Source organism: Arachis ipaensis, chromosome B04, assembly GCF_000816755.2.
Source record: "Arachis ipaensis cultivar K30076 chromosome B04, Araip1.1, whole genome shotgun sequence".
Lineage (NCBI taxonomy): Eukaryota > Viridiplantae > Streptophyta > Magnoliopsida > Fabales > Fabaceae > Arachis > Arachis ipaensis.
In genome coordinates this window covers 77,289,182-77,299,495 of record NC_029788.2, presented here as the reverse complement: position 1 = coordinate 77,299,495, position 10,314 = coordinate 77,289,182, and the positions used below count along the sequence as shown (strand labels likewise).

Below are 10,314 nucleotides of genomic sequence, written 5' to 3'. Positions count from 1 at the left end.
TGCTAGTGTGTGTTCAAGACCGCATGCATCTTAGAACTCGCACACTTGTTTCATTAATGTCACACATTGGGTCACTCACTTCATTCTAGTGATTTACCTCATTCCAACAATTTATGCTTCCTCACTTTTGCATTTACTATCCTCACTATCCTGCCTTCTATTTTCAGGATGAGTCATCATAAGCAAAAATGGAAGCGGGACAAAAAAACACACAGCAACCGGTTGATCCACTAGCTGAAGGTGGCAATTTGGCAAGTCACCGTACCCCTTGTTCATCTTTGAATGCTCCGAGGACGGTGCAAACTTTTAAGTGTGGGGAGGTCGTCCGACCAGTCGGCTCTTTTGGGTGACAAATTTCTAATCCCAACACTTGTGCATTTCATTTTTAGGTCTTTTAAGATTTTTAGTTGCATTTTCTTAATTTTGCATATATATATAATATACATAATAAGCTTAGTCAAAATAATGAAATTTTTTCAAGGAATTTATCTATAGGGCATTGACATCCCAGTTGATTTGAGTAAAAATTTTTCATCAAACTTGCTTGCATTATACATTGTGGAACATGTTTTGAGCTAAGAACACAAGCTTGTAAGATTTGAGCCCAATTGTGTGGTTACATCTTATAACCACTTATCCTCCTTCTTGTGCGCATTATTCTCTTTCTATGATTGTAATCTTTGATTTGTTTGATTCTTTATGTCATTATTTTGTGTATACATGCATTTATATGATTGAGGCCATTGTTTCCTTTAGCTCACTTACCCAAATAGCCTTACCTTCTATCTTCCTTTGTTAGCCAACTTTGAGCCGACGATTAACCCACTTGTTCTTAATATTAGCACATTAGAAGCCTTAAAGCAAAAAACAATAAATGTCCTTATTTGGATCTTTGATTAGCTTAGGCTAGTGAGTGTGTATCATTCAAGTGTGGGAAAACTTGGGACATTGGTTGAGAAAAAGGGTGGTTTTATATTTTCATTGAAGATCTTGGGAAATGGGTACATACTCATGTGTTAATTAAATGTAAAACCATATGCATTGATACTTTTGTATATACTTTATTTCAAATAAAGAAAAAAATGATGAGAAAATAAAAAAAGAGAAAAAAATATATATCAAAAAAAGAAAAAAACAGAAAAAGAAAATAAATAAAAAAAGGAGGACAAAATGCCCCAAAGTGAAGCCCAATAATAATTAATGCATATGAGTTGTGATCAAGAAAAGAATGCATGAGTGTGTGAAAAGTGAAGAATGGGTAGTTAGGTTGTTTATAATTGTATAGGTTGTTATATAGGTTAGGTGGGAAGTCTAAGCTTATCAAAAATTCAAATTTCAAGTCCACTTGACCATATGCATCCCTACCTTGACCCTAGCCCCATTACAACCCATGGAAAAGACCTCATGATATTTGTATGCATGCATAGAATAACTGTTGATTGTTAGATAAAAAACAAATCATGGAAAGCATGATTAGAAGGAAATTGAGTGAATCAACCCCATACACTTGAATGATTAGAGCGGATACACATCCGGTGAGGGTTCGATTGCTCAATTACATGTTTTCACCTAGAATCATATCCTTTCTTGCAAGTTTATAAAATATTTAATAACTTAATTCAATTGTGGGGTATGTCTTGGTTGTTAATACCCTTAGCCCTTATGCTTATATTGGTTTTCTTGGGAATTGATTTATTTTGACCAAGTAGTTGCATTCATTTAAATAGTTGCATTTAGAATAGGTTGCATTTAGTTAGTTTACATTTTAATAAATGTTAATACCCTTGTCTCTTTCTTGGTTTAAGCATGAGGACATGCTTGGTTTAAGTGTGGGGAGATTTGATGCAACACTATTTCGTGGTGCATTCTATGCTGAATTTAGGGGATTTTATCACCCTTTTCCCACATTTATTCCATGAAATGGCATGGTTTCATGTATTTTTCCTAATTAGTACTTAAATGTGAAAACATGCTTTTTAGGCCCTTAATTGGTTAATTTTAATTTTCCTTTGATTCCACTAGATGCCTTAATGTGTGTGTTAGTGATTTCAGGTTGAAATGGCTAGGAATAGATCAAAGCACTACAAGAAAATTAGCTTTCTGCCACGCTTTAAAAGCGTACCAAAATGTGCAAAAAAGTGTGCCGATAGCTTTTCGCCACACTTTTTGAGCTATCAGCACGCTTTTTTTGTTTGCACGCTTTCATCTCTGGCCATGCTTAAAAAGCGTGGCCATAGGTCTTAACCTATAGTTACGCTTAAAAAGCGTACTGAAAAGTGCACATATCGCCACGCTTTTAAAACGTCCCAGAATATTTGTTTTGGATACTCTTTAAAAGCGTGCCGATAGGAGAAAATATGGCTACACTTTTTAAAGCATGGCGGTAGCCACTGTATGGCCACGCTTTAAAAGCGTGGCAATAGCCTTATAAAATTTTTTAAAAAAAATTATTTTTCTTATTTTTACCTTCACCGCTGCAAAATATAAATTTTTAATCCTTTTTTATTACCAAACCTACAAATATAGTATGTAATTTTTAGTACAAGATAAATCAAACAATAATTTGTGATATATAATTTTTGGGATAATTGTTTTATACATTAAAAAACTAACACTCAAATACAAAATAAATCTCGAGTTCGAATTCCAAAACTAAAAACTGAAAAAAAAAATACAGAAACCGTACAACATAAATTCTATTTTCTTTGTTGTTCCTCCTTCCTCTAGCCCTCTTAACTTCCTTCTCTTAGATCATACATAATTGTTTCTGGAACATTTGTGAACTTTTTTAGCTACAAAAGATAATTCCTTGAGCTAAATGTTAGTGGTACTACACTTAATTGCAAATTGTAATGTAATATTCTAGAGCAACAGTCACAAGAATGGTAAAACCAGGAATAGTTTAGTTGTTTATTTGTTGCAAGCTGGAGGTGCCATATCCACTGTAAGGTGCCATTTTCAAGTGTGACCATTATCTTATTGAACCCATTTGATATCTTTGTCACCCTACATGGTGAGGTTTCAAAGAAGGATCAAAACCTTACACCATAAGTCCTAATCACCAGAAGAGGGTAAGATACAGCAGAATAAAGACATGTATTCTCATTACTAACATTAATAAAAACTAAAATAAATTCAAAGTTCTATGGGTTCAGAGGACAATGCAATAAGATTGATCAAGTTAAACTTGGCAAATGATGCCTAAGATAATTCAATGGTATAAATCTTAGCATTATTTTTCATCAACAGTTTTATTGGATTATCTTAGCGCATCAAACTTGAAGCATTTTAAGGCTTTGCCGGGTTCAGATTATAAATTGGGTGCTGCCACATCAAAGTTTTAGACTCAAGTTACAGTTAAATGAGTTTGAAAACTAAAATGAATTTTGATCCAAATCTCCGAGTGAAAAAATATTTATTTTTTAGCTTTTTTCCCCTCCCATCTTTATATATCCTGGCCTTGGTATCCTCACTACTTCAAACATGACATAGTGAATTGTAATAATTTCTTTTTCCTTTCTCCATTCATTTTACCATAACAAATAAAAAAAATGACCATGCAGCTAAGTCATGCGATAAATTATGCAGGCATGCCTGTGATTCAAGCGTATATCCAGATTTTTTTGCAAGAGCTTTAATAACAGGATCATATCCTTCTACCATTAGTCCATGACCACTAGAAAGGACGTGTTCCTGTAAGAAAATTGATATAATTACTTGACATGGAAGTTTAAGGGTAATAAAGATCTTGTATCATTTAAGAAATATTGAGGAACTCACCTGATCCCAGGTTTTCAGTGATATCATATATGCATCAGCAGCAAACCAAGCTTCCATTCTGCATATATACCATTGTAGCACTTCATGGGAAAGTCCTTGCTGCCTGAAAAGAAAACTTTGTCAGCTATAAGGATAGATTGAAAAACTTCAAGCCTCAATGCTTATACATTACTCTCTTTGTTTCAAAATATATGTCACTTTGGAAATTTGGTACATTCATAACTGAAATGAATCTTGATATAAATTAAATCCAAATGCATTGCATTGTTAATATACCAAACTTTCAAAGTGACAGATACTTTGGAATAAAGAGAGTATCTTCTCTTAACATCTGGTAAATCTCTTACCTTAGTTCTGGATGGCTATTCAGCACAACCGAAATTGCTTGTTGAACTGACACGTCATCAGGATCCTCATCCCTCACTTTTCCTGTCTAGAAATGTCAACAGAAAAGCCTTTAGATTTCCTTTAAGATTATTGTGATTGCCTTCAGGAATAAAAAGCAGCACAAGCCATAAGCTACTAGATCTTACCTCTTCTAGAATTCTCTTGAAAGTTTCCCCAACGTCCATGACTATTTGTTGGGGAACTTGATGACTATCTGTGTTAAAAAGCATGCAACTGGAAAGGCAAAAAGTGGTTACAACAAAGCAGAAGTTGTAGAAGTGAAAAAAAGAGACAAATCAATAATAGGGCTATCAAAGACTTATTATAGTTTGGCAAATTTGCATATAACTATGAAGGATTTAAAAAAAATACTATTGCTGCATCATAAACCTCCAATTGCAACAATTAAATTGAATTGCAGAAAGATAAATAATTATTCTGATTATTACCTTTCCAAATCATGGTCATATAAGATAGAGTCATCACCACTGGTATGATATAACATAAGCCCTAAACCACGTATCAGCGGAGCCAAGGGATTCTCATTGCAGACACCATGTAGCCTAAAAAATAATCAAGAAACAACTGATCTTTATGCCTGGAAAATAAAGCAAAAATTAAGTTTATCTTTTATCTTCAATACAATGTGTTAGAAACAAAGGTAGTTCCATTGAAGAATTTGAACTCTACCATGATGCTCCTATATCCACAGGACAACCAAAGGAGTAATCAGTATTAATGCGGTCACCAAGCCTATCCCGTGACTCTAGTATACTAACCTAAACAAATATTTTATTTGCTCCTATTCAGGGTAGAATTCAATTACATAGTAATTGGTGAAAGGAACAGTCAATAGAAGTAATCACTTCAAAATATTTGGATTGCCTACATCATCATAATCCATTTCATGACCTTGTATAAAGTACGAAAATTCAATAAACCAAAAGCACCAATATTAAGATATTATTCTAAATAGAAATGTTATTGGTTTGAGAACAGGCCACCAAACAAGTAGGTCAGTAACAACTTCAACACAACTTACGTGTTCCATTTTGGGCTGTTCACTCAATAAAATGCTAACAACTCGAATATGACGTATAAAATTTAAACACAGTTTCTTGAAATCTGCATCTATCAAACAGTTCTAAGTTCTACTGCAACCAGTTTACTTGTATTGACCATTGATAAACTCTGATTTCGTGATTTATCTTGTGCTTATTTTGGGGGATTTTACCACCTTTTTTCACATTTATTCAATGAAATAGCATGATTTTGTGATTCTCCCTTGAATTTTGCTTAATTGTAAAAACATGCTTTTTAAGCCCTAAATTGGTAATTTTGATTCATTTTAATTCCATTCCATGCCTTGATGTGTGTTGAGTGATTTCAGGTTTATAAGGCAAGTATTGGATGGAAGAAATGAATAGAAAAGCATACAAAGGGGAGAATACATGAAGAAACAAAGATTGGGAATGCATCAAGGGACGCGCACGCGCACAAGGCGCGCACGCGCAAAAGTGGTCTCACCCATAGACACGCACGCGTACATGCTGCATCCGCGCGGATGGAAAATTTGCCAATTGACGCACACGCGCACATGGCGCGCACGCGCACATGGCGTGCATGCGCCAATACTCTTACATTGCCCACTTAAAGGCAAAATGCTGGGGGCAATTTCTGAGCTACCCAGGCCCAAATCCAACTTGTTTCTGAGTGTATTTCATGCAGAATTGAAGTCCAAGCAAAGGGGGAGCAATTAGTTTAGCCAACATGAGCCTTTAGTTAGTTTTCTAGAAGGAGAAGCTCCCTTTTCTCTCTAGAATTAGGTTAGGATTAGGTTAGATTATCTTAGATCCATGTTCAATCACTTTATCTCATCTTGTTTTCTTTATAATGTCTTATCTTTACATCTTGATTCTCTTAATTGTGATGTTAATTTCTCATTTTACTCTCTTTTGTGATGATGAACTCATGTTAGATTTGGTTTACATTTAATGCAATTTTGATGTTGATGTTCCTTTAATTGATGAATTGAGTTGTGACCTTACTTTTCTTGCATTTAGTAGTTGTTAGATTTTATTATTCTTGCAATTTATGATATTTACTTTTGTTGCACTCTATGTGTTTGATGAAATGTTCTCTTTAGTTTTTGAGTAGTTTTGTCAACTCTTGGTCTAAGCCAAGGAAATTGGGTAAACTTGAGTTATTGGGTATGATGGAATTGGTGAATTGAGAATCCATGGTGATCAATTTGATACCCATTGACGCTAACCCACTACTAAGTTAATTAGTAGGTAGGTTAGGACTTAAGGGTTGATGTGATCAAACCTATTTGACGTACTTCAAGCTTAGGAGTAAGTGTTACGTACTTAAAGCTTTTGGGAAGTAGACTTAATAGGTTGGCCTCTCATAATTATCAATATTTGGGTTGTTGACAAGGATGGTGATCTCAATTACCTAAGTCTTAGCCAAGAGTTCTTTATTTTGCTTTCTTTACTTTCTCACTTAATTTACTTTCTTGCCATCTCATGAACCAAAAACCCCCCCTTTACCCCTTCATAGCCAATAATTAAGCACTACATTGTTTCCTAGGGAGACGACCCGGAGTCTAAATACTTCGGTTAATTCTTATTTGGGGTTTGTTATTTGTGACAACGAAATTTTTGATTGGGAGGATTGTTTGTTGGTATAGAACTATACTTGCAACGAGAATTCATTTTGTGTGAAATTCTATACCGACACGACAACTCTCTTAAATCAAAATGGCGCCGTTGCCGGAGACACAATGGTGCTATGTTATTGGCTATTGTATATATTGTGAATAGCTTGAATTTTGGTTTGTTTGCTAGTTTTTGCTAGTTCAGGATTTTAACTTCTTTGTTTCTTATTAATCTTTGTTTTTATTTTTTCTTTCGCTATGAATTCTCATCCTTTTGGCTATGAGTGTAGTTCAAACTATGTTGTAGGAAATGGAAGCTCCAATGAGGATATACATCAAGGATTTGGAAATCAAGGATGGGAGGAACCTCAAGCTTATGAACAACCTTCATAGCAACAACCTCCTATGAACTCTTATGGGTATAATCCTGATCCTAATGTGTATCAATCCAATGTGTGTGATGACTCTCATTGTGGTTGTCAACCACAATCACTATATTCATGTGATCCCACTCCTCAATATAGTCATACACCATACTCACAAGCCTCACACCACCATTCAGCTCTATTTGACCATAACTCATACACACCATATCAACCACCATATGAACCACATCTAGAACAACCATCATTCCAACACCAATACTCCCAAGAACCACAAATTCCACATACACCACCTCAAGAATTCCACCAATATGAACCACCTTCCAACATTAACAATCTTCCCTCAAACACTGAACCCTATCTTCCACCACCACATCCCAACGAAGCCTTCATATTAGAACTAAGAGACCTTGAATCTCGTCTCTTAAGGCGACAAGAGGAGGATGAAACTAATTTTGAGGAGATAAGAGCAAAGATAGCTAGCATGGTAGAAGCCCTGAATCACCTAACATCCCACCTAAGTTCATGCACCCTAAGTACCCCCATTGTTGAATATGGAGAAACAATCAAGGAGCTTAGTGAGGAAATGAACTTGAAGCTCCATGGTGAGGAAGAAGAGTTGAAGCAAGAAGGGCAACAAGATGAGAAGGTAGAGATTAGCGAACAAAAAGAAGTAGTGGATGGATGTTTGGGATATGTTGAGCACATAAAGGATGTTAAAGAGGAGAGTAAAGTTGTGAAAGTAAACGGAGAATTGAAGGAAATTGATCACGAAGTGGATTCCATCACTAGTGATTTTTTGTCCACATTGATCAACCCCCTTGACGATCTTGTTGAGCCCTTTTCTGGTGGACTAGAATGCAAGGTTGAGGAGGGTGTGCCACCTCCAAAACCCATTGTAAGTGAAGAACTGGAAAAAGTGTTCCAAGCAACAAGCCCTCCTATCTATGATGAGTCCACATCAACATATGATCCTTTCGAGTTTGAAGAGTCTTTCCCCAAAATGCTTAGACTTGATGATGAGGTAGACTTCACTAGACCTCCTATCTATGATGAGAGTGATGGGGAGGAGATAGAAGAAGTTAGTGAAGAAGAATGTGAACTTGAGGAAGCTTGGCAAGAGGAAAAACTTGAAAAACCTTGCCAAGTGGTGGAAGCCTCTAGAAGAGGATGGACGGGAGTAGAGCATGCTTTATCAAGACTTTTGGGAACTCCTCCACCTAGTTCGCCATCTAATCCTTTGCTTGAGTGGGTAAAACTTCTAACTCTCAGCTTTATTATCCCACTTGAGTATGGTCTGCTTGAGACGGATGACCAGCTTAGGGCGCTTTATGGAATTAAGCGAAAGAGGAGGATGTTTAGTGGTTGGCATTGTAAATCTAGATTCATTATGGTTGGAAGCTCAAAATTGAAGAACATGGATTGGTGTAATGCTCAATTAAATGGGTTTAGGAGAGTAGTTTAGTGCTTTCATGAGAATTCTACTTTCTCGTCGCCCGGACAAAGTCAAGGCAATCAACTGGAAGATGGGTGCGAGGACAAGATATGGGATCCTGGATTACCCTATGAGAGTCAATTTTGGGAGCTCATGTCTTGGAGAGGACCTCACTCAAGCTTAGTGGAGATGGTTGGAACTTCTGACAACCGATTGAAGGACAAGCACTCTTGGAGGTTCAAGGATGGATACAAGCATAAGCCACATTGACAAGAAGCCTCCCAATGTCCAACTTAAGGACTTAAACTAAAAGTGCTTGGTGGGAGACACCCTACCACAGTAAACTCTTTCCATTCTCTTGTAGATATAATGAATGAATGAATTGAGTTCCATTGTATATAATTTCTTTACTTCTTGCCATATTTTGCTTGCTTGCTAAGGTGCTTATACATTCTATGCTTTAATTAGGGATAATTCTCTGAATTTGAGTTTTTGCTTGGATTACAAGTTTCCTCAATTTGTTCGAAAAATTCCCTATATTTCAAAAATATGTTTAATTTTGCATCTTAGCTAGTCTAGAGCCTTAAGAAAAAAAAAACAAAAAAGAGAAAACCAAGCCACGCACAAGCGTGCGCACGCGCGCGTCGGCTGCACATTTTAGCATTTTGGACCAAGGACCAGAGAGTTGTGCCACTTTTGGGCCAACTCTGTGCCTCGACCCACGTGGACGCATGTTATACGCATCCGCGCCACTTCCTGTTTCCTTACCCACGCGTTGGTGTACTTGGCGCCTCCGTGCCCATTCCATAAGCTCAAGCCATCCACGCGAACGCGCAGAGTGCGTGCGTGCGTCGATGCGTCTTGGTATCACCCAGGCCAAAGGACCCGAGAGTTATGCCAACTCTGGGCCTCTTTTGTGCCTCTGGCCCAGCACATCCGCGGGACACGCACCGTACGCGTCCGCGCCGAATCCCAATTCTTACATCTACGCGTAGGCGTGTATGACGCTTCCACACCACTTCCTTATTTTCTCACCCACGCAGACGCGCACGATGCGCGCACGCGTGGATTCAAATTTTTACTTACCCCAGGGATGCGAAGCCCTAGCGCAGTCGTGCAAACTCCCTTCGTCCCTCACCCAACGTCTCTTCTCCTTCTCCCTCACTCACCCAACGTCTTTTTTCCCTTCTCGCTCCACAACCAGCACTCCGGTGAGCACTCCGGTACACCACCGCTGCCGTCACCGCGCGTGCGCCCAACCCCCTCTTCCTCACTCCCTCTCTCCCACTCAACCCTCTCTTCTCTGTTCTTCCTCGCAGCCAGTCCCTACTCTGCCACGAGCACAGCTGCGACTCCATTGTCGTCGGCTCAAGCTCCCCTGTGCCACCAGACCACCGTTCTGCTATGGCCAGTTCATCTCTTCCACTCTCCTTCCCCGTCTTCTGTTCCATCTTCCAACTCCCCTGCTTCCAGGTTCATTTCTTTTCCCGTTCCAATTTTAATTTCGCTTAGTTAATTTTGCTTAGATTATTCTGTTTAGCTTGTATAATTAGCTTAGTTAGTTAGTTTAGTTTACTTAGGTGGTTAGTGAATCTGGGTTGAGTAGTGGATTTAGGTTTATCTGAATTTTTGTTGCTGTGTGAAATTGCTCTGTTTTTTTGGATTATTCT

The 10,314-nt window shown here is 37.7% G+C and overlaps 1 pseudogene; it reads right to left on the bottom strand.

The window, feature by feature from the left end:
* Positions 2,509-10,095, bottom strand: LOC107636576 (annotated as a pseudogene).